The sequence below is a fragment of the Hoplias malabaricus genome, chromosome 5 (assembly GCF_029633855.1).
Source record: "Hoplias malabaricus isolate fHopMal1 chromosome 5, fHopMal1.hap1, whole genome shotgun sequence".
NCBI classification, from domain to species: domain Eukaryota; kingdom Metazoa; phylum Chordata; class Actinopteri; order Characiformes; family Erythrinidae; genus Hoplias; species Hoplias malabaricus.
Window position 1 is genome coordinate 10311233 of NC_089804.1, and position 24799 is coordinate 10336031.

At 41.7% G+C, this 24799-nt stretch overlaps 1 protein-coding gene across 2 annotated transcripts in view; it reads right to left on the reverse strand.

Moving 5' to 3' along the window:
- The window catches only part of LOC136696925 (phosphoprotein associated with glycosphingolipid-enriched microdomains 1), a 66025-nt gene extending 44557 nt beyond the window's left edge, over nucleotides 1-21468 (reverse strand). The window contains exon 1 of one of the 2 annotated variants that reach the window (XM_066671708.1): nucleotides 21231-21468. The gene's annotated coding sequence lies outside the window, so the exon portion shown is untranslated. Of the gene's footprint in view, nucleotides 1-6281; nucleotides 6324-21230 lie in introns of those variants that run through there. The other variant, XM_066671709.1, reaches the window with a different exon arrangement.
- Nucleotides 21469-24799: the final 3331 nt, after the last annotated feature.

Sequence of the window (24799 nt, forward strand, 5' to 3'; positions counted from 1 at the left end):
ATAGACATGTCTTCTTTCTGCTACTGCTGTGAGGTTGGTCAGGTTTTACACAGTACTGGAAAAATGCCATTTTAAGATGGATTTAAGTAGGAGTTTCAAATTGAATACACTACACTACTGAAATGGATACTAATTTAGGGCTCTCCATATGGTTGAATGTTTTTTGCCACTGATCTGAAAAGCTTTTACAAACTCACAATGGTTAAGAAAAAGAATGCATCTAGTACATGGTTAGATCAAGTATTCATTTGTAAGGTGACAGACAAATCTGTTAGAAAAGAGCCTAAAATGAACACACCCTGGAGTGGGAGCCGGTCTTTCACTGGGCGACACACACTCACACATTCACTCACACCCTTGAGTAGCCAGTCCACCAACCAACGTGCGTTTTTGGACCGTGGGAAAAAAAACAAAAATGGTCCAAAAATGGTCAGATTTGTTAGAACATGTTTTCATTTTCCCTGAAAGGTAAAAGATATCCATTCATTCATTCATTCATTATCTGTAACCCTTATCCAGTTCAGGGTCGCGGTGGGTCCGGAGCCTACCTGGAATCACTGGGCGCAAGGCGGGAATACACCCTGGAGTGGGCGCCACACACTCACACATTCACTCACTCCTACGGACACTTTTGAGTCGCCAGTCCACCTACCAACACTATGAATGTGTTTTTGGACTGTGGGAGGAAACCGGAGCCCCCGGAGGACACGGGAAGAACACACCTCACAGACCATCAGCCGGAGCGGGAATCAAACCCACAACCTCCAGGTCCTACACTACCTGCTGCGCCACTGGGTAAAAGACCTATTTAAGTTAATTCTCTGTAGATGTCTTAATGTATTTTTAAAAAAATGGTTATTTGAGCTAGGGTGTTCAACGTTTTGCAGACTGGTAATTTTATTTGCAGTAGGGCTGTGACATCATATCGTTTGCAATAACATCGTCATAATTTTTATAACGATAAAAAAATATCAGTATTGTGATATTAGTGATATTCAGACTTGTTTACGTAATGATGTCAAGCAGTCACCCATAATACACCATACGTTCTTTACAAGAGTTGCCACAGTAAAGTATGGTGGAAAGTGGCTCTGAGAAATTTGCTCCACAAAAGTGGAGTGGCTTGTGGAGGTGGTTTGGTTACAGAACATCAGATGTACAATAAACCATGGTATATATTAGAAATGAAAGAAGCCTTTAATATTATTAATATATATTAAATATATTTAATTTCTTATAATTCATATTAATATAACATTGACTTTGTTGCAATGGTTTGTTTTTAAAATGAATGCAAATATTTTTCAGTGTTTTATCATATCACCAAGAATATTGTTATCACCAAAATACCCTGAAATATCATGATATTAATTTAGGGCCATATCGCCCACCCCTAATATGCAGTTCACTGAAGTCACAGCTGTTGGAGATTGTGACCAGCAGTGAGCCGGCAGATTTGTGAATAAAATGTTCAGACTACTGTATGCAGCCTCCAGTACAGTATATTACATTGGCAGCAGGCCACAGCCAACTCCACAGGGAACTTTAGGGTTAAAATGAGGATGAACTGAATGGACCATGTTCAGCACTGCGGTAATCATGGATTTAAATTGATGTGTGCCTAACGAGTGTTGGGGTGTGTGTGTGTGTGTCTGTGAGGTCTAGATATATAGTACGCTGTGGGGACTTAAATAATCCCCTCATAACATAAAACATTAGGCTACATTTTACGATGAAGGTGTGTTAATATTAGGGCAGGGTTAGGGTTTGGCAGGTAGCACTTATGCAAACTCTTGTCCTATAGGTTTTGCATAGAAAAAAAAATGTATTTTAATCTTTAACATAAGCCACATAATAAGCAATCACACCTGTTATAATCAGTATTTTTAATTGTTTTATAATCAAATTAAATATTATCAATTATGATTGATAATATAATCAATTTTTATACAAATATTAAACATTTTGCTGCCTGCTCAGGGCTGTGACGGCTTGTCAGATTTCAGTGGCCTCACCATAGCAAGGCATTGTACTGTGCATCAGGAGCAGTGACATAAATATATGGCAAAAATCTCTTCCAACCACCTGATGTCACATAAGAAAATAATAAAAATCACTCAAAACTCTTCAGCTACATCATAACATCAACCATGCACATCTTTGTTAGAAGAAAAGAAAGATTATGATGTGACAGTGGTTTTAAGGTTTGCTTAAGTCTCCATGAAATAAATGGAAATCTGTATATTTACCCCAGGAAGCAATGTGTGTGTGTGTGTGTGTGTGTGTGTGTGTGTGTGTGTGAGTTGTTCTGTACAGGTAAACCCATGTAAGTTAAAATGATCCAGACTGTGTATGAAACCCAGAGCCAACCAGGACTGACAGCCAACAAACGAGAGCGAAAAGGAGACAAGAACTTGGTTTATGTTCATTGTAGTGCTCGGATAATTCACATTACCTAGAGCCAGAGAAACTTAAAGTATGCCTTGATTGTACTGACGCCATGAAACACACATTTTAAGAATGTACAAACCCCACTTCCAGAAAAGGTGTAATAAAAACAACATTTTGATTTGTTCATTTTTACCTGACACAAGCATACATTTAAAACCCTATTAGATTAAACAACAAATGAAAAATATAATGAATAATATAACAATATTCTTAAATTGTGTTTGTAATTAAAATTCCCCTTCGACATACTTCAAGTTAATATGAATATAATACATAATTATATCCTCACAGGAGAAATGAAAACATTCTTGATTTACAACATGAGTTCATTTGAAAAGATTTTATTTCATTTATTAATTCACTTCTGACAACAAACACCTATTTGTTTATATGTGTGTGTGTGCTGTATGTTGTACTGTACGTGCCGTGCAGAGGCACATCCTCTGATCTGCCTACAGCTTACCACTCTGGTGGGGTAGATTAGGGTGACTCACACACTGCAAATGCAAAGGTGAAAGGTTGTATACCGCACACCCATAAACACACACACACACACACACACACACACAGAGAAAGGCCTTTCAAGGTTCAGGTGAAGTTTGTTCCATAAGAGGTCATAACCAGATAAACACTGCACATCTTAGGTGTGTAACTGTCATTTCCATCTTTAGTCAGAGAGAGATGAGCTGTATCAGTTGACGCAATGCTCCCTCTTCCAGATTGTATATGACATTAGCCTCCACCAGTGAGATTACATAATGCTTGCATGAATAAAAAATAAGCACAGTGCCAGACACTTGGAAAGCCCTGTATGATGCATAAGACGCCTGCCACGTTGTTTCAACAATCTCCTGCTTAAATCTCACCCGAAGTGCCGCCCACGCACACATTTTTTATGTTTAAAATAAGTCGTACATCCTGCGAATACATCTCACAATGATCATATGCCTTGGGTCTGGGAGTTTAATAAACAAGCATATTTTCATCTTACTGAGCAACTGCTGCCGTTGTTTTGAAAATTACAAATATGTCTTCACATATAATACAGACACAGTCACTCATCCGAAGTTTCCCTAGACCTAGACCTGATAATAATGAGCAACTCTTTCCCCTTCTCCTATGTCCTCTTGAAACCCTCTCTGCTAACAGTGCTTTTATATAAACAGATTATACAGGCTGTTTTCTCCATAGAAAAACACTCAATAACATGTGCTGCTCTGTAGCTCTGTATGAGTCGAAGATTAACATGGTCAATGCCAAGCGTGGGCTAGTCTGGTATTTATAATTCATTATGAATATATTAAATATATATTAAAATATTGTTATTATGATAATAATATTAAGTTATTATCATTTACTCTCAGTACCTAACGTCACTTATGCTTGTGTAGTGTAAAGCCTTCCTAAACAAAGGGGAGATAAACGTCTCACTAAAAAACCTGAAGATAGATGACAACGTGAACGAACTAATGGTCTACGTTTGTTTACAATTTCTGAAATTTAAAGATACCTCCAAAGGGAGATATTTATACTTTTCACACCTGAACATTTCAAAGTTGTTAATATATATTCATTCATTGTCTGTAAGCGCTTATCCAGTTCAGGGTCGCGGTGGATCCAGAGCCTACCTGGAATCATTGGGCGCAAGGCGGGAATACACCCTGGAGGGGGCGCCAGTCCTTCACAGGGCAACACACACACACACATTCACTCACACACTCACACCTACGGACACTTTTGAGTCGCCAATCCACCTACCAACGTGTGTTTTTGGACCGTGGGAGGAAACCGGAGCACCCGGAGGAAACCCACGAAGACACAGGGAGAACACACCAACTCCTCACAGACAGTCACCTGGAGCGGGACTCAAATATATATATATACTATTAAAATCCTGGAGTCTTGCAGTTGTCCCAGCTAATCCAACATCAGACAAAAGACTTATTTTGTCTATCGTGTCTATTGTGTATGGTGAAAGTGTTTTAAAGATTCGGTTCTAAAAAAAAAAACACTGATAGCTTTAAAGGATGGATCCAAATGTATAAAATGTACCAAGACAAACATATTACTCTGATGCTCTGAAGTTTTTAAATTCTTTCATTTCTCTCTCTCTCTCTCTATGTCTCTCATGTACAAGATGAGCCCACACATGGAGAGCAAAGGTTCAGCCATGGGTTAATGGCACACTCATTGATTTTAGACAGCTTAAAAGCCATGGCAGCTTTACGCCTGACGGAGTTATGAAAAAATTTAATCCCAGGTGAATTTGATCAACGGTGCTCTCTCTCTCTCTCTTTCACACACATTTGTGCCAGCTGTCACACAGACTATCCAAAAAATCTGGTGACATCTGTAATGAAAAACATAAATAAGATTCTTAAATCTGCTCAAAACTGTGTATCCTCAAACTTAAGAATATACCTTAATTAAATCCTTAATTACAATGAGCCTAATTAAGAATCCATCATCGTCAGCTGGGGATAATATTAGAAGGCAGTGCTTAAAAAAAACGTTTCTGTCCCCAGGACCACTGCCAATCAAATCATATTTGGCCGGGGGACCATTCTCAACACCCTAGAGGAGAAATGAATATCATCGCTTGTGGAGAACGATGAGCGCAATAGATTAAATAATAAAATTAACTGGGACTCTCTGGAGCCTAAAATTACAATGCTCAATCCCAAGCATTTATGTGTGTATCAGTCACACTTCATTGTCTGGGGTGTTTTTGTGATCCAAATCACCCAACATCAACATCTGATGTCGTATATGTTCATACGGCTGAAGGCCTTCCTCACAGAATAGATAGGTGCTACTCTAGCAATTTATTTCCAACTGATTCCCTTCATTTAAAACGTAATGTTGGACGAGAAGGTGTCTACAAACTTTGAGTGTGTTATTCACGATGTCGGTGGAACTCAAAGTAGCCGAGAGGTCAGAAGGCCACAGGATGGCTAACACAAACTGTGCATAAGAGTCAACAGTCGATAACTGTACACTTTCAGCAATGATGTTTCCATTAAGTGGCTATGGAGTGTATATCTGTAATTAGGTTTAATCAAATTATGTCAAGATTCCAGACCATAATTAACCCACATAGCCGAGCACTCTAAGAAAAGCGTATGCAGCGTTATTTACTGCTCTGCTAGTGGAGTAATAATGTTATGTAGTCGCGTTGTTATTGATGCTGTAGCCAAGCAGAACAGACTGTATAATTCATAAGCCTGATTTCACAGCTAATGGGGTTACTGACAGTCTTATTAGATTGCTTACGTCTCCATTGATCAGAGCAATCAATACAACAGAAGTGAGCATTATGCTTGGCAAGGCAGGGTCATGAAAGAAAAAAACATTCATTCATCCCAGAAGCAAGCAAGGCAAAGATGACATAGACAGAGAGAGAAAGAGCAGAGGTAAGGAAAAGACTGGGGGGTGGGGGGAGTGAATATGATGAATAGATGAATCAAACAGAAAGGAAGAGAATTTGTGCTTACCCCCCAAAAAAACTTCCCCAAAAGATCGCGTCTACCGGGGAGCCCAATGTGCTTTCAAGCTGAGGTGCATGCATAAGTGAAGGAATCAATTTGGCAAAGAAATGTTAAAAAAAAAAAAAATCAATTATTCCAGCCTTCAAAAAAGGACCCAGCAACAACTTCAGCCTCGACAACTGAGGCGTAAACAGAGAGTCTGAAGCACTAGCTTTAAGGGGCAGTGAACAAGACTTCAGTGCTGCTGTAGCCACCCAGCATTGGTATGGGGTAATCCATATGAATTTGAATTTATGCAGTGTGTTATGCAACAGAGCTGCAAAATCTTAGGTTATCACTTACCACATCCTCAATTCTCATGCTCTAGAAGCCGTCACATTCATCATGAAGTGCAGGAAAGAGTGGAAGAAAGTTGCAAGAATAGCTAACGGTGTTACAGCAGCGAGCCAAAGACGTGATGTTTGTTCTCAAATCTTACAGCCTCTTGCTAAATATAGGCCTCTACTAGTGTCTGCCTTTAGCTGAGATGAGAAGCCGATACAAGGGACAGCAAGAGTTCAGTGTGCATGTGTTTGTTATACGCGTATGTGTGTGTTTGTGCATGCGTGGGTGTGTGCCCGCGTGCAGGAAAACAACCGCAGCCTCTTTAAACTATCACAACTGATTTCCTACCACAAACATTCCTCCCTTCACTTCGTGATCTGCAAACTGTGAGGCGTCTCCACTTTCTGTTATTTATATATATATATTTTATATATTATATATATATATATATATATATATATTTTTTTTTTTTTTTGATTGCGTAGGCGTCACATTCATTAGAATGCGAAAGAGACACAGCTACAGTTTGAAATGCCGGTGGCACAAAGATTGCAAAGACTCTGAATGCATGCACTTGATAAAAAAAAAAGACGAGAATGTTTGCCTTGACTCTGTGATTCACTTGAAATATTTAGTGTGTTTGAAAAACCAGAGAAAATATGGGCACTGAATTAAAAGCCATCCTCAAATGCTCCACAATTAAAGAAAAAAAAAAGTACTTTCAAATTTTTTTTTACTAGGAGGTGTCCAATTATGTAGGTACAGAATGATATATGCTCTACACTGCTACAGAATTACACTTCATAGTAAAGTTGTAATAATCTTTTAGAGCTTCATATCAAATAATTTAAAGCACTGTATGATATCCTGTGTCACTTATTGGCCACTTTAAAAGCAACACCTCAACCCAGAAATGGTCAACATGTAGCTATGGGATGTTTAATTTGGCCTGAATAAAAGTAACCCTAAGACCACCCTCTCAAACAATAAGAGAATTAGTGCCGGTTTCACGCATGAACTCCGGAGAATTTCTAGAGAATTTCTGAGATGTCCCAGAACGGTCATTCACACATTGCAGCTCACAGCGGGAGATTTTCTGCCTGTCGCGCTCTTGCAGTGGTAGATGAAACACGTGATTTAGGCGTGGCGCATGCAGGAGAAATCGCTGAATGTGAGAATGACTAGGGTGTCTGAATACATAGTATTCATTGAACAGTACGAGAAAAGTCCCCGGATGACATATTTAATTGGGAGAAATTTTTAAGTATGCAACCCTATGCAAATCCTACCATGACTCCCCTACAGCTGCGGAGCTTAGGAAGAAAAATGGCGGAAAGAGGGGAGCTGGCATTTTACATGTAAGCATGATAGAACAATACATATTTTTTTTTAATTATGATTATGGGCAACATTAAGTAACATTATGAGTAACTCTGTGGAAAACAACAAACCCATTTTGCTTGTAGTTTAAAGAGGAATTAACCTAACTAGCGAAAGTTGTTATTAGTGAAGGCTAATTGTACGTACATTTCTCCTGAGGTAAACAATCAATAAATTCCTCACAGTGCGTCTTCTCCGAGCTACAGAACAATACTGTCTCAGTGTGGAGTTAGAATCCATGAGGGAAAGAGCCCCAGTAATTTTCGCAAATACATACAACATTAAAACCATAGAGTTGGTGAACGGGGCTTTTAGCAACTAGCGGGACTTTTGTTATTGGTGGTGACATCATAGGTCAAAGGGCATTGGTATGATGGTGGATGTACATACTGTTCAAGTAGGCGATTTCGGACGCAGCCTGGAACATTTCCAGCTCCGTTCTCACATGTGCTCCCTGTGTCCAAAATGGCTCCCTATTCACTCTTCCCTATTTTATTCATTATATAGTGCCTCAAAACCTCAAAATAGCGCACTATATAGTGAACAAGGCACAGTTACGGACACAGCTGCTGACTCTGCCTTTACCCGGAACATTTACTAGGACTTGAGGAGGATAAAATCCGGGTAATGTCCGGGACGAATGTGGCGGGTGGTTTCATTCATATGTACAGCTCCTCTGGGTAAATTCCCTGCATGTGTTTGGAAGTGGGCTCTGTTAATTTCAGCTTGTTGTTGTCAGAATTCTCTCAGGTTTGGATAGAGTGCTTGGAGCGGTGGGTTAAAGCGGATTCTTGGGACAAAATGCTTGGAGCAAATGGTACAGACAAGGTACTGCACACCGCAGTGATGTTAGGGGCCCACCCAGGGACAGTTTAGTATCTCTTTGTGTACATTATTTCCTGGAACAGATCAATACTTTAAGAAATTCTCTGCAGGTAAGGCCCCCAGAGGCACAGAGTAGCAGAGAGCTGCTGCCTCAGTCCCTGGCCTGTCGCCCAGTCGCCCTGGGAAGGGGTCAGTGGGGCAGGAGAAAGAAAAGGAGTAATCTTTGTCCTAGGATTAAGACCTCCTCAGAGGCCTCAGTCACACAGTCATTGAGATGCTGGAAACAGATACAATAGAAGGAAAAAGCACTTCTTTGTAAAGCACTCAGAGTTTGCCATAAGAGGTAACTCTCCTCACGCTCTCCTTAGCTCTCAACTCTGTCGTTCCCCTTTTCTATTTCTTTCTCTCTTTATATCCTTCCTTCTCTTTCTCTTACCCTCTGTATCATACCCCACTTTCACTCTTTTACTTGCCCCTGGCCTCTCTCTCTCTGCCTTTTCTCTCCCTCTGTTTCTCTTTCTCTCAATTTCTTTCTCAGTCGTGTTTCTCCATTTCCCTCTCTTCACTTTTGTATCTTTCTACTTCTCTCCCCTTGCTCCCTCTCTTTCTCTCACTCTTTGCTTCTCTTTATCTTCCTGGCTGTTATTCTCTCTATACATTTCTCTCATTCCCTCTCTTTTCCTCACCTGCACATTCATTTATCATTGTCTAACTTTCTCTCTCACACACACTTCTCTATCTCCTTTGTCTGTGTTTCTGTCTGTCATTCCCTCCCTCACTCTGCCTTTTCCTCCCATGGAATTTCTCTTTCTTTCTCCCTGACTATCCACCTTTTTTCTGTTTGCCCCCCCCCCTCCTCTTTCTCTCTCTCCCTCTCTTCCTCTCTGATCTGCAGTTGTGTTAGTGCCTTGGAGCAGAGAGGCTCTGTTGGGTTTGTGCAGATGCGCTGCAGTAGACATCCTGAGCAAAGTACAAAGCATCTCAGAACAGAGAAGGGAAAGGAACCTGGACTCAGCGTGCGGCTCCAAAGGAACAGCGAGAGAGTCTGATGTGAAACTCCTGATATCCTCTTAATCCTGTTTTACTCAACCCAACGGATCCTCAGCGATACGTTCAGAGATGCTGTCTCCTTTAACTCTCCGAAACATGCCTCCAGAGAAGTTGGTGCATGTTCACATTTGACACAGTAAAATGGATCAGCACGTGGAACTGGAGAATTTCAGAGTAGTGCTCTGTGTTTTCGATCACTTTTTAAAATAAGCACAAAGCTGTCTTTATGGCAGAATGCGTTGTGATAGTTCCAGAGCGAACGTGTTCTCATGCAGCATACAGGTCCCATCACTTAGGGCTCATTATGGTTGTGTTCAATGTCAATAACCATAATGTGAACCAATGAAAATGTGAAGTGCACCAGTGGCCAGAAGTTTGCAGATGATCATCCAAAATCTCTTCTGAAATTAAACGTACTAAAACAAATATTCCACCCCCTTTACTGCAGTAACAAATTCTTCTCTCCTGGGAGGCCATCAGACTAGCTGTGAAATCCTTTCTGCTAGGACAGGACAGGTAACAAATGACGAGAAAGAATTTCTGGATGGCAAACACCACTCCTTCTCAACCCAAAGGTCCCAGTGCTGAGGAGCTTCAGATATCTAGTCCACACTTGGAGTTTGGGAAATTAGTCTAATATCAATGGAGATTACAGAAGCCCACCTGGACGCCTGTGTCCAATTTTTAAGATCATGTTCTTGACGTTTCAAACTAAATGTGGCAACTGCCGTGAGAACTCCATCATTAAAATATGATATATTCGCTAAAGTGAGCAGATTAAAAGTTCAAAAACCCACATATTTGCCTCAGCATTAAAGGGTTACCTGTCCTGAACCTCCAGTATGAGTCACTTCACAAGCACAGATGCTACATTTAAAATCTTTTATGGAGCTCATAGAGGAAGAGGGACTGATGACAGATGCAGTGAATGACCCAGAAGCAACACAGTTTAGATTCTAGCTGCACATCTGTGGCTAAGCTCCCTGTAAAAGGTAAAACGCGAAGCAGGAAGGAGACGGAGAGATGAAAAGTGCAAGTAAAAAGGCACAGAAAACAGGTAGTGACGAACGTGTGACGCTATCAATGTTCAGTTATTACATAACTCACTTGGCATATTGCACATAGAGGTTCCTTCATGGAACAAATGGCATAACTATAGACTACAGGTGCTATCAAAGGGGCTGTTTCTAATGCTCCAACTGCTATTCTAGTCCTGTGGGTCATTTCAGTTTCCTCATTTTGGCTAATAATTCATTGACTAGAAGACAATATAACAGGACACTTGTCAACAGTCAGACTACAGAACGTCCATCTCAGTCCTCATCAGTAATATTCTACTAATTGCGATGGAAATGGCCATTTGGGGCCTTTTTGGGGAACGGTGCAATGAGTGACATCAATCCTGTCTTTATAGAGTTAAAAACATTCAAATAACCATCTGCGTAAATTTGCGGACACCAGTTTATCCAGCATCCAACAGAGTTTGCTCCCCTTTACTGCATTACCACACGCTGCTCTTCTGGGAAATGTTTTAGAGTGGAGGCTGGAACATTTCTTTGCAGATCTGAGCTTTCCGACGGCATTACCAAGGTGAGCTACTGATGTTAGATAGCTGTAGATCACAGAGGCCATTCCAACTCATCCCAAAGGTATTGGATGATATTCTTTCACTCCAGAGAACACATTTCGGCTGCTCCACAGCTTGTTCTAGCTTAGGACATTAGTTTTCGAGCCGAACCTGCTAAACTGGGTCATAGCTGAAGCCTTCAGTGAGTATCCCTCCAGTTCAACACTAAAACCGAGCTTTTCACAGGCATTGCCCAGACCTCAACCTTCCTGACAATCTGTGGGGAAAGCTGAAGAGGAGGGTCTGCTGTTTAGGAACAAGGATGCAGCTGTTTTACATGAATGATTTACTGCAAAACTATTAAAAAATACAGACAATGTCATCCTGTGGTAGCTGTGGCCACCAGAGGGTGAATATAGTCATATCATTTTAACAGCCAAAAAGTTAAGGTTAATTTTAGCCTGACAGATTGTAGTCTGGTTGTTGCTCTGCATACTTTGTTACCCCTTTCGCTCACAGAGCAGGTATTATTTGGGTAGTGGATCATTCTCAGTCCTGCAGTGACACAGATTGGGCGTGGTAGTGTGTGTGTGCTGTGCTGGGACAAGTGGATCAGACACAGCAGTGCTGCTGGAGATATTAAACGCTGTGTCCATTGTCCATTCACACTAACTCTAACCTAGCCCGTGCAGGCTTGGTCACCACTATACGCGAGCAATGGTGCTACAGTAAGGGGTACTGAGTGTATGCTCACACTTGATATAGAGTCCTACAGTTTAAGGAGGTTAAATGAGGACAATGGCAGTGCTAAAGGGCACTGTACAAATAACTACTTGTCAATGATAGAGTTAACTAATACTGTAAAGGGATGGCTGGAGGAGAAGTGAGAGCACTGGCGTGAACACAATGCCCCCCTGCCCCGCGGAGCTTGATCGATATTGTGTCGAGGATGAAGCGTTGTTAGTCTAATGTGTATGACAACAGAGCCTGAAATACTCCTAAGTGCTTAAATGCCTATTGACTTTGAAGCAGCCCAACGCTTATTTCCTGAGCAGAGATGAGAGGCAAATAGAAAGAGGGATGGGATGTGAGGGAGAAAGAGAGTAGGACAGACCTCCTTTCTGACAGAATGTGAAAAAAGAGGCGCATAAATATCACTTTGTGTCATCGGCTACAGCAAGAAGAAAGAATGAGAGCACAGAATTAAACTGGGGTTGGGAGATATAATATTTATATCAGTTTATCACGACGGGTGGCACACAACTATATTGATCTTTAGTTTTAGATATATTAGTCAATAACATCTGATTAATTACAGTATACCGTACTTAGCTACAGTCAGAGACCACCCTTTATACAGTAAACATCCAGTCAAAATGGAGATTTGTCAGGAAACATTTCAGAAATGATATATAAGATCATCTACATGCATTGCAATAGATACAGGGCCGGAGTGGGCCTCTTTTTCAGCCCAAATGTGGCCCACTTTTTCCATGGAGGAGGAGTTTGAAAAAATGAAACAGCAGCTAGCTCTTACAATGCCTTTTTATTGGGTATAAGTTCAGGTATATGCAAATAAGTTAACAGAAAACACTTCACTTAAACAGTAGGTTTCATTCAAATTTAAATCAGATAAAGATTTAAAAGGTAGAAAATGTGATAAAGATGAAAAAGCATTTACCTTTGTACAGGAGCAATACATTGAAATTCAAATAATTTTAAATTAAATTTGCGTTTTGCTTCAAAAACATTCCATTAATGAGTTACGCTATTTAATATATTACACTTCTAAATGATGTTTATTATTTTCAGCTTGAAACTGGATATTTGTGATTAACGGTGTGTACTGGGCTCTACAAAATAAACTACGCTAAGTTGACATTGCAAACGTTGCGCAATAGCCTTACACTGACAATACAAATGTTTTTCCATATCTCTCTTTACCAGCTGCAACTGGGGTCTCTCCTCTGGAAAACAGGTCCGTTAATTTCACACATTTGGCAGCATCTTCTTCAAATGCCCTTCTTTCTTTTCTTTTCTTTCTTTTTTTTTTAATCCTGGCCTTTTTTGGCTCCACTCTTCAGACCTTTCATCACCACCGACTGATGCTTCACGCTATTCTGTTGCTATATTTAATTTCACCACTCCAGAAAAGAAAACTCATGGGCCCAACCAACTTAAACACTTGGGAGGGGAGAATTCCCTAAGATGGTAGAACCCATTTAATCTACTGCGATGTAGGGTCTGCATTGTCTGAGCGATGGAGAATGAATGCAAGAAGAAGATTAGATAAGTGAAAGATAAGTGTCAGAATTATTTTTCACACCCAAACCGGCCCAAACTCGAGATTGATATGAGCTGGCCCATTGGGAATCCTCCCGAATCTCCCGATTAGCAACTCCGGCTCTGGTGCAGTAGCAGGTTTTACTGAACAGTTAGAAAAAACTAACTAAACTAATATATTATTTTTTATTTATTTATTTTAACAATCAGCAAAACTAGAGTCTGTATCTAAGAATTCCAGTTTGAAAACTCACTGTCCTTGTTATGGTTCTCCTGCTTGTCCACTGGAGCACGCCTTGACTAATGCACTAGTGAACTGGTCAGGATTTGGGCCATGTGATTATTGCTGGCCTGCTAGTTAAAGTACAATAACAATAGCAGTTTTCACATATGAACTCTGGAAACTCTGGGTACTAGAATCATTTTGACAGTTTCTGGAGTTGTTCTTTCACACATACCACTGGACTCTGGAGAGTCATGCAATCCAATGCGATGAGTCTGAGTTTGGCAGTTGCCAGGAGAATGGTACTTGTCTGACCACATTGTGCCAAGTGTGAACTTTGGTGGAGGGGAATTATGGTGTGGGGTTGTTTTTCAGAAGTTGGGATTTATGGGTTCCAGTGAAAGGAAGTCTTAATGCATCAGCTTACCAAGAGATTTTGGACAATTTCATGCTCCCAAGTTTGTGGGAACAGTTCCAACATGACTGTGCACCAGTGCACAAAGCAAGGTCCATAAAGACATGGATGAGCGAGTGTGTTGTAGGCGAACTTGACTGGCCTGTACAGAGTCCTGACCTCAACAACTTTGGGATGATTTAGAGCGGAGACTGCAAGCAAGGCTCTCGTCCAACATCAAAATTCCCATAAACACACTCCTAAACCTTGTGGCAAGCCTTTGCAGAAGAGTTGAAGCTGTTATAGCTGCAAATAGTGGACCAACATCATATTAAACACTATGGATTAAGAATGGGATATGACTTAAAACTCATATGTATCGCAAAGAAGCAAAGTAGTCATTCGATGACAGGCCAAAACAGCTGAATCAAAACATTGTAGGTCACTTTTACAACTGAGTAACAGCACCATAAGTGTATGGGTTTGTTCATTTCATGAAAGCAAACACAACACCATCAGAATCGTGCCGTATTTGGAGCATGATATTGAACTTTGTCAATATCACCCAGCCCCAGACGTAAGAACGGGTTGAAAGAGAAGAGAGGGATGAGAGTTAAGGATGACAGGGAGGGCTGAGAGAAGGAGAGGGGGGATGAGAGAGCTTCTCCTCTCTGCTCTGCTCTTGTCTCTCATCGGCTGGTGAATTAAAGCTGACGTTCATGTAGATGAATAGCGCTGGAGCAGGTCGTTCCCTCTTAGTTTAAAGGGAGCGCTGAATGATCTGAGCTTTTAAGCTGCTGAATGACTGGCACACTTGCCGTGAGTTGTGCTCAGGGGTTTTAGCTTGTCTCCATGGTCAAACCTGTGAAACTCAATTATCACTCACATTATTAGGTCTTGTCCTTTCTCTCTCTATCTATCTTTTTCGGGAGGGGGAAGCCTTTTTACGTAACCGTTGCTCTTTTTTCTTTTGCTGGAGCACTTCCTCGTGCCCACGTTCTGCACCGGTGGGGTTTGCGCTCCCTTTGTAATGCATCTCTCCTCCGCCTCCTCTCCTCTTCCAACTCACTCACTCTCTTTCTCTCTGCACGTCTTTACCCGCTGCAGTGTTAATTATTGAGGGAGTTTTATTCAGAGAGTGGTGCTGCTGCCCAAAGCCCCCTCCCTACTCTCAGATCTCCCATTCTGACATTCTAATCCACGGGGGGCACTACCCCAGCCCCCTCCCCTCTCCCAACTCCCCCGCTCTCATAGATAACTCAGCATATCTGCATCAGTCAGGGTGTGACTTGAGCGCTGCTTTTCTCCGTCCATGCTTTGTGTCTGTCTGCATGCATTTACATGTTTTTACGTGTGATTATGGATCGACTTTGTAGGAAAACCACAGAAACCAGAGCTAATCTACAATATCAGTCAAGAAAATGGTCATATATTTCCATGTTTTATATATATATATATGGGTCATGTGTGATCCAACATCCTGATATTAAATTAAAACAATATGTGTGTGAGTGTATTAGGTCTGGATATTATGGAACTTATTATTACCATAATGGCTTATCTGATCAACTGTAATTAGCTTAACTGACTAATATAAAAACTGGGTGGCCTTCTTCAGTTTTCTATTTGCCGCCTCCATTATCTTAAGTTCTGCCTATTACTCATTGGTATGGCAAGCAATTTCATGATGGTGAAATAATTTTGTGCAACTGGATGCCAACAGAATGAAGCTATTGTAGTAGCCATGTGTGAAGAAATAATGATGGCAAGAAAATATTATAGTGGAACTTTTTCCTTTTCATCTTTTTTTCACAAAGACTAAACTTCAACTTCAAATGTTCATTTACTCTTTTGGCTCCGGCTCCGGTCTTTGAGATCGGTACTGTCTTGAAATGGCTAAATCAGACTGTGTGAAAGCTAAGACATAAAGGTGTACCCTGAGACTCAAAGCTGTTTTTGTGATTTTTCATTCATTCATTCATTATCTGTAAGCGCTTATCCAGTTCAGGGTCGCGGTGGGTCCAGAGCCTACCTGGAATCATTGGGTGCAAGGCGGGAATACACCCTGCAGGGGGCGCCAGTCCTTCACAGGGCAACACAGACACACACACACATACCTACGGACACTTTTGTGCCAATCCACCTAAGTTTTTGGACTGTGGGAGGAAACCCATGCGGACACAGGGAGAACACACCACACTCCTCACAGACAGTCACCCGGAGGAAACCCACACAGACACGGGGAGAACACACCAAACTCCTCACAGACAGTCACCCGGAGCAGGAATTGAACCCACAACCTCCAGGCTCTTGGAGCTGTGTGACTGCGACACTACCTGCTGCACCACCGTGCCACCCATTTTTATGAATTTTTTCGTGAAAATAAACATGGAGCTAAAATAATATATCACACTAACAAATATGCTGAAACGTTGTGTGGGAATACTAATGTACTGCAGTGGTGTTCATGAAATAAATCAATACATTAAAGATTGTATTTATAACAGCAGTAAAATAGTTTTAACCATCACTGGGGTGGTTACTGAAAAGCATAGTTCAATTGGCATGTTCTTATCTAGTGCTTAGCCTGAATTAACGTGATCCAGATTGATATTTTTTAAATCAAAAGTGTGTGCCATATCATTATTGACCGAGACCGACTGCAGATTGATTAGAAAGGACTGTTAATGATAGGAACAAACATATGTATTGCCTCATTGATACAGGAACACCAACTATTTTGGTACTGAATCAGTGTTTGAATACTCAGTACTCCTAGAGCAGTTCAGTCGAAAGGAACAGAACACCCTTCCCTAACGTTGGCAGAAAGTGACATTGTCAACGGTACCAGCTAACTAACTGACCACTGCAACCATACTATACCCGTGCATTCCCTTATTCCATGTATCTGTGTTCATACACCACACTGCACATTGATAATCACCCCACAAGCAAGCGCAGGAAACTGGCCCTTCTCACTCACTGCCCCGGGAGCACTCTGTCCTTCAATAATCTGCCGGCTTCTCAGAGGGGTGAGGCAGATGCAGAATGTGGTTGAGAGAGAGCACGAGTGCGCGCTCTGTCTGCTCAGTCACCCTCCACTCACGGTTAAATATTCAGCCGCTGTGCCCAGCCTGTGAGGAGGCAGTATGTTTAATGTATAAAGACAGACAGATTAAGACAGGGGGAAAGCCTTCAGGGATTTCTGAAGAGGGTTGTGTGGTCTGAACTTGATGGACAGGGATTGAGTCCATAGTGAAAAGAGTTCTTATGTGTTTGTGTGTGTGTGTGTACCTGTATGTGTGTGTATACACCTACACATTAATGCATAGCCAGCCTGTATCTCACTCTCCAGATTTTTAAATGTCCCTGGTCTTGTGCGCAAAGTACTTAAACCTGCTTGATGGCTATAAAAAGGTGAAAAAGTCATTCCTCTATTTACTTCCACCTACTTCGTACTGTTGAGAGCCCTCACACACACACGCACACACTCCCCACTATGCAGGGAACTTGAGCCTTGGGCAAAGAAGGTTTGATTTGATTCCTCGTATTCACTGTCAGGGTCTCGAAGATGAAACGTGCGCACTGCTTTAAAGCACTCCGCCTGAAATAACTTGACACTTAATTAACAGCTCTCACGTGCTGCATGGAGCCAACATGTGCGCGCTTATAGGGGAATTCCACCAAGTGTTAAAATTTTCTGCATTATGCAACCAATAATGTGCAAAAAAAAATCACCTTGGATTGATGTAAAGAAACTTACCCGTGTAAAATGTATCTAGCAGCGAATAAAGCAGTGAATCAGGTGCTGAATGCCTGTAAAAGTCTCTTAATGTGTTTTCTTTTAGTCAGCATTTAAAAAAAAATATTTCCTACAGGGTGGCACGGTGGCGCAGCAGGTAGTGTCGCAGTCACACAGCTCCAGGGACTAGTTTTGGGTTCGATTCCTGCTCCGGGTGACTGTCTGTGAGGAGTTGGTGTGTTCTCCCCGTGTCTGTGTGGGTTTCCTCCCACAGTCCAAAAACATGTTAGTAGGTGGATTGGTGACTCAAAAAGTGTCCGTGTGGGAGTGAATGTGTCTGTGTTGCCCTGTAAAGGACTGGCGCCCCCTCCAGGGTTTATTCCCGCCTTGTGCTCAATGATTCCAGGTAGGCTCTGGACCCACCGCGACCCAGAATTGGATAAGCGGTTACAGATAATGAATGAATGAATGAATTATTTCCTACAATTCTGCCATCATCATCGAGATATTGGTAGATTCGCTCTTATTTTTCGACAGTAAATAAATCAAATACGCCGTTTATGACCAAAGTTTGCCAGATTTAAAAATATATGTAAAATTATGAACACATCGTTTGTCTCTAAAGACGAGCATTAAATGAATTGTCTGGAATAGGGATGTACCGATCCAGCTTTTTCAGTTCCATTATACTACTTTGCATATCGGTCGATACCGATCCAATACCATTGTTGAATTAATAAACCATATACCTCACCTTGTGGGAGAGACTCAAGGCTTAAGGATTGACTTAAACATTACTAACAAAATTATTAACAATATAAAACAAATTAACACATAAATACACTGAAATGCTATTTATTTGTCACTGAAATGAGCAGTTGTGCAGGACCTTGGCACAGTCAAACTTCTTAAAATAGATCATAAACATGACAATAAAATAAATAAAATGTGACAAGCTCCCTCAGTTGACATCAGCCAAAGCCAACAACAGTGAGAGCAGAACATGAACCGCAGACAACGACAGCAGGTTTCTTCAGTCTACAGTCCCGGCCAAGGGAAACTGCAAACGCAGGCAGGAAGTTGCCGAAGAGTATTATGGACTTTGAGGTCCTCTAGTCAGCAGGCCAGATATTAGCATCAGAGATAGCAAACAGCTATCCCCCGACCAGCAACGGAAAAACCAGTCCACACAGGTCCCCACACAGACAGGCAGCCATACATTAAACCCCAGTGTGCACTGACATAGCACTGACGTCAGACAAAGACTTTTAGTGCAAAATACCGGTCTCATGGATCAGCTTATTTATTCAATACAAGATCCAACTCATTTTGGTAATATCGGGACCAATAACCAATCCTAATAGGATCGGTGCATCCCTGCTCTGGAACAACTGCACATGAGTTCTATTCATGGTGCTCAGTGACCAACACAGAGCTGTGAAGCTGTGGAACTGGATCCTAAACCTCTGGGATATACTGCAATTATCTAACATTTGTACTTAACCTCACTTATGCTTGTGTGGTTTAACGCCATACTCGTAGCACCTAGTATAAAGCCTTCCCAGAAGAGTATTAGAGGGTGATATTACAAGAAAAAGATACCACCAAATACATCACAACACATGTAGAGAATTATGCTTATGTTATGGAGAGTGGTTTAACTAAACTGCTATTGAGGCAGTAATAGAACTAGTAACTGTCTTCTTCTCCAGAGTCCCTATAACTCAAGGACACTAATGAAAGCTCATAAAGGTATTGAGACATACAACTTGTTTTTAGCAGACTTGTCAATCTCATTACCAACGACGCAAATCACAGGCTTTATCAGAGCATCTAGTAGAGATCCATGTGTAAAAAATCACTTATTACATTACCTTCCATTCCTTCTGTGGGGACCTACCATTAGCTTAACTCTAACCCTAGTTTTACCCCAACCTTAAAACATGTCTTCACCTAAAAATTTAAAAAACAATGTGTGGGGACCGGCTGGCATTCTCCCCAAAGAGACAAGTCCCCACAACCCACAATGTGAGTGTGTAAACAGGGTCCAATATGATATGTTCCTAGTACAGGCTCACACATAGATACAGACAGACACCGACACACACACACACACACACTAAAGGCACTTTACATTTCCCATGTATGTGTTCCCATGGCATTATTCTGTACTGAATAAGACAAGTAACCTCATTTGAACAGCTCCATACTGCCCTACATAGTCAGTGAAGTAAAGACCGGTAGTGCACTGCGTGTCTATTTGGAACTCCGCCCATTTACCTGCGTTCACGGGTGACAGAACCCTTCCCGTAAAATAACGGGATCACGTTAAACCGCGCTCTGATCTAAGTCCACCCGCTCGCTCTGACCCGTGCGCGTTTTCACCTCATTAACTCCTCCCAGAGCGCGCACCCCTCCGCCAGGGGGTTAATCGATGGAGATAAGATCGTCTCATCAGTGTGATCTGCAAACACACTTTTGAAGTTCACTGGCTCACAGTGATCAGAGCGCGCGCCCGCGATGTGCACACGCCGCGCTCGAGACAAACTGGGATTCTTGTGAGCTATTTATACACTGCTCATTATCACGGTTTCGGTGAATCATGAGGGGAATTACACATGTTCATGAGGCGAATACCCTCTTTTAAAGACCACATTTGAGTTATACCGAGATCCCCCCCCCCACACACACACCTCAGTCTTTGAGTTAACCCGTAAAAGCTCCTCTCTTCTAAACAATATGACATACTTAGGCGTTATGTCCAAGAAAATACAATCCCATAGTGCCATATAAGTGTCTTAAATGTAACTCTTGCAATCGAGAAACCACTGATATATGAATATGCCATTAGTCCCAGCCTGTATCTCCACTTATGTAAGTGTACACATCCGCCAATTGCCTGCCCCTTAAAAGCTCCGCCCCACAAGTTCACAGGTTTCTTATTGGTTTCTTAGGTTTATGACATAAGAAACTCTGGCTGTCTGAAACTGCCCGGTTGAGACTGTCACTGAAGCACTATAGTTTCAAAGCAGAAATCTCAACCATGACTGCACTCACTAATTTATTCTGCAAAATAAAATACTGCCCATGAATATTTCCTGGAGGGGGTTATATTTTTAAAGAGAAACTGAACTGCTCAGAATTGTCTCAATATACTGTCTCTATATATTGTCTCAAGATTAAACTACAATTTCACACATTAAAGACTGAGACATAGTTTGATTGTTTGTTTTAATATTTATGTTTTTTTAGTTATATGTATCCAACTGGTCCTCACTCAGAGAGAGAGACCATCTGATGCTGCAACGAAAATGGCAGCCCATAAGTAGAGGAGTTTATCGTTCCTGAATTGATCAGTTGTTTTAGGTGGTAGTCTAGGGCTCGTCTGAACACTGCAGCCAGCGGATGAGCCACGCCACGAACTCCACGCGTACTTTCTAAAGTTTAGAGCCATTTTCAGACACTTGTCCCGTTCTGATGAATAAAAGAATCAAGCCCCTCACCGTGGTCCTCACGCCCCCCGCAGCAGCCCCCTCCTCCGGCTGCTCGGCTCCGGCTCTGCGCTTCTACGGAGGCGCCACTTCATTCCCTGAGCTCCTGGACATCCTTCATCCTCCTCACTTCATACCGCTGTGTGAGCTCTCCGCCGTGGATAGGGGTGTCTCTGCTTCGTGCTGTTGCTCCGCTGCTCGGTCGCTGCTCACGGAGCTCCACGCGAACACGGGAGGAACACGACTCCTGTTAACGCCACAGTCAGACCGAGGACCGAGAAGCGGTGCCTTTCCTCCACCCGTATTACGGAACGCCACGCCCCCAAGGCTCGGATTGGCCGATAGTGTCCGGCCTCTGAGACACTATTGGCTAATAGCTGATCCTCATAAGGAGGCATTAGGGCTGTTCGATTAAAAACCCATCCGGTCATCGATTAATCCGCTAAAACTCACCCCTTAGATTTAATTACTCGTTCATTTGTTATTATAAATGTACATTGATTAATGCTCTAAACTCAGGAATGTGGTTTAGATCTATACTTATTCAGTACTGTGCTATGAGTATGCAGTTAGTCCGCACTTCTATTTCCATCCACCCTCCATCACTCACCTGAAGCTTGAAAGCACCACACCAGGTTCACAGACTTTGTTCCTTAGGTTTATAAAGTAAGAAACACTGAACGTCTGCTTTTGAGGGTATCAGACCATCTTTGGAGCGATGTCGTTTTAAAGCAGAACACTTCCTCTCATAAATACCCACTCCTCTGAGTGGGTTGATGACTTCTCTGGGTGGGCAATGCCCTCCCATCCCACACGAAGACACACTCCTGCTCCAAAATCCAAACACCAAAGACATCCTGCAAACAGAGAATTAATATTAAGTGGTATGGATCCTTTACGTGTCAACCTTAAAATTCAATATGGAAAATACAAAACTGGCTAATCTGTGATTGCAGTGATACCAATCTTGCTGTAATACTCTTATGGGTCTAATGTGGGTTTCCTGTCTAAGTTGGGTATGTAACACTAGTCTGTAATGTTAAAAGAAGGGGATATTATTTACTATGATTTACCAGCTACTACTGGGACAGTTTTCATCATTAAATAAACAAAAAGGGATTTTTCAGAGGGGCAGTCTCATCCAGAGACCATGGTCTCAGCAATTGCAACTGGATATCATAAACTCAGTGTGTGCACGTTGAGGCAATTAACACCTCTTTGTGCAAAGCATTGAGGCGGACTTTCAATTAAGAAGACACTAGTGGCACAAGCACACAGCAATTTTCACTTGCTTAGTTTTGGTTACTGGCTTTATTGTTATGCCTCAGAGTAGCTGATCTGCTCATAGCACCCCCTCTCCCCTCATTAGCACCAAACTTGACTACTAAATGTTATTGTTAAATTAGCTTTTAAAGTTTTGAAACAATGGGGCTATCTTTGTTGTGTTGATGGAAGCTAGTCAGTTGATCCCAAAATTAAAAGGTTAAATGATTTATCTGTGAAGACCACAACCCTGAACTGGACAAGTGGTTACAGACAATGAATTTATTAATTTATCTGTGAAGAATGGGTGAGTGGTTAATATTTCTGCTCCTCAGATTGCATAGGATTAAATGCCTGAACCAGGCAACTGCACAAAACTCAGTGTCCTTAGGCATGGTTTACATAAGTGTAGAGGTGTAGTCATTCATTCATTGTCTGTAACCACTTAACCAGTTCAGGGTTGCAGTGGGTCCAGAGCCAGTCCTTTGCAGGATGACACACACTCAATCATTCACTCGCACCTATGGACACTTTTGAGTAGTCAATCCACCTACCGACGTGTGTTTTTGGACTGTGGGAGTAAACTGGAGCACCCAGAGGAAACCCACACCGACACTGAGAGAACATCCAAACTCCTCACATTCACATGGAGCGTGGCTCAATCCCACAACCCCAGGACACTGGAGCTGTGTGACAGAGGCACTATACCTGCTGCGCCACCGTGCCACCCTCATAGAGGTGCAGCATGATTAAAACTGTTAGACTCTCTGATGAATGTATAATAAAGTAGATTTAAACTTCCCTCAATTTAACATTACATTAATCTTTAACATTTTCCCCCTCAAATAAATAATTTAACAATTCAATCTTTTCACTGAATGTGAAGAATGGCTCCTTCTGTTTACAAAGGCTCTAAGGCTAGATAGCCTGCTGATGTGCTTGCTGGGTAAACAGTCAGCACCATGGCTAATATTAGCCTCTGGCTAGCATTCAAATTTCATACCAGCATTTGCAATGGAGGCTACCTACTGGTAGAATACACAAATAATTCATCATTGTTTCATATCTTTTGACACTGATGAGATAACATTTCATGTTCTCTGGTTAATAACAGTGATGTTTCTGTCAGTAGAGGGGAATGAGATTTGAATGAATACGATTTTATTTCTTTTTACTAATTTGGGAAAATATACAAGAAAACACCATAAATATTTAATGCTTGAAAATGATCTGTCTTGGTGCTTCGAGGGCCATAAAAGCTGTCCCAGAGCAGGTCATTAAATTTTTCACTAATGAAAGAGGAATTAATTATTAAACTGAGGGAATCCTTTAAGCTTCTAAATGTTTTTTTTTTTTTTTGCCTTGATACTACTGAAAATTCCACATGAGTCAATAATAAATGTTTTTAGTTTAGGAGTGAGGGTAGATAATGGCGATTTAGTCCACTCGGTCTGAAGCGATTAATTCTTAGAGAAAGTCAATGAGAAACTCGCTGTAACTGCTACGAGTGGCGCTAGAAACAGAATATGAATTCAACCAATCAGTACACAGTGACCGGACAACGACAACCAATCAGAGCGCAGGAGGCGGGGCTAGTTCGAAAACGGGTGGGTAAAAACAACAAGGGGGAGATATGCCGCTCGCAGAGGATTAATTGAAGTAGCGCCACGCAGCGGATAGAGTTGTTAAGAAGTGGAATATTGTGAGCTCTCTCATCGCCCTCAACAGTTATAGACTAGATAACTAGAGACTAACTGCATGCAATCTGTTTTTAGGGGTTAAACTGTGATTAAAATCCTTACTCCCAACTAGCTTCTTTAACACACATTTTCTGTAGATGATTAAGTCTTTTGATTTGTCTTAAGGAAGTGACATATACATTTTTTTTCAAATCACCTAACAGTTTACATATGATTTAAAATGAAACTAGAAACCTTTTACCTATATGTGTATGTGTGAGGCCCTGGAGGAAGTCTGAATAGGTTTTGCCAGTTTTCTAGACACCATTGTGTGTGTGTGTGTGTGTGCGTATGTGTGACATTATGAAGGCTGAATGCTTGTGTCTGTTTTGCACTCCTCCTTTGTTGGTGTCTTATTGTGCTCCTTTGCCCACAGACTTGCTCTTAACACCCGTTCATAATGCAGTGCGGGCCCAGTGCTCTATAGCAACGAGTGGCCTGTCACTCTGAATCAGAGCTGATGTGTCTGCCATTTGTATTGAAGGACTCCCGGGCTGTGTCCCTCAGGCTCTATTTAGCAGTGTCTGACTTAGCTGGAGCGGCCAATCTCACACTTCAGTGCAGGAAGCAGACGATGAT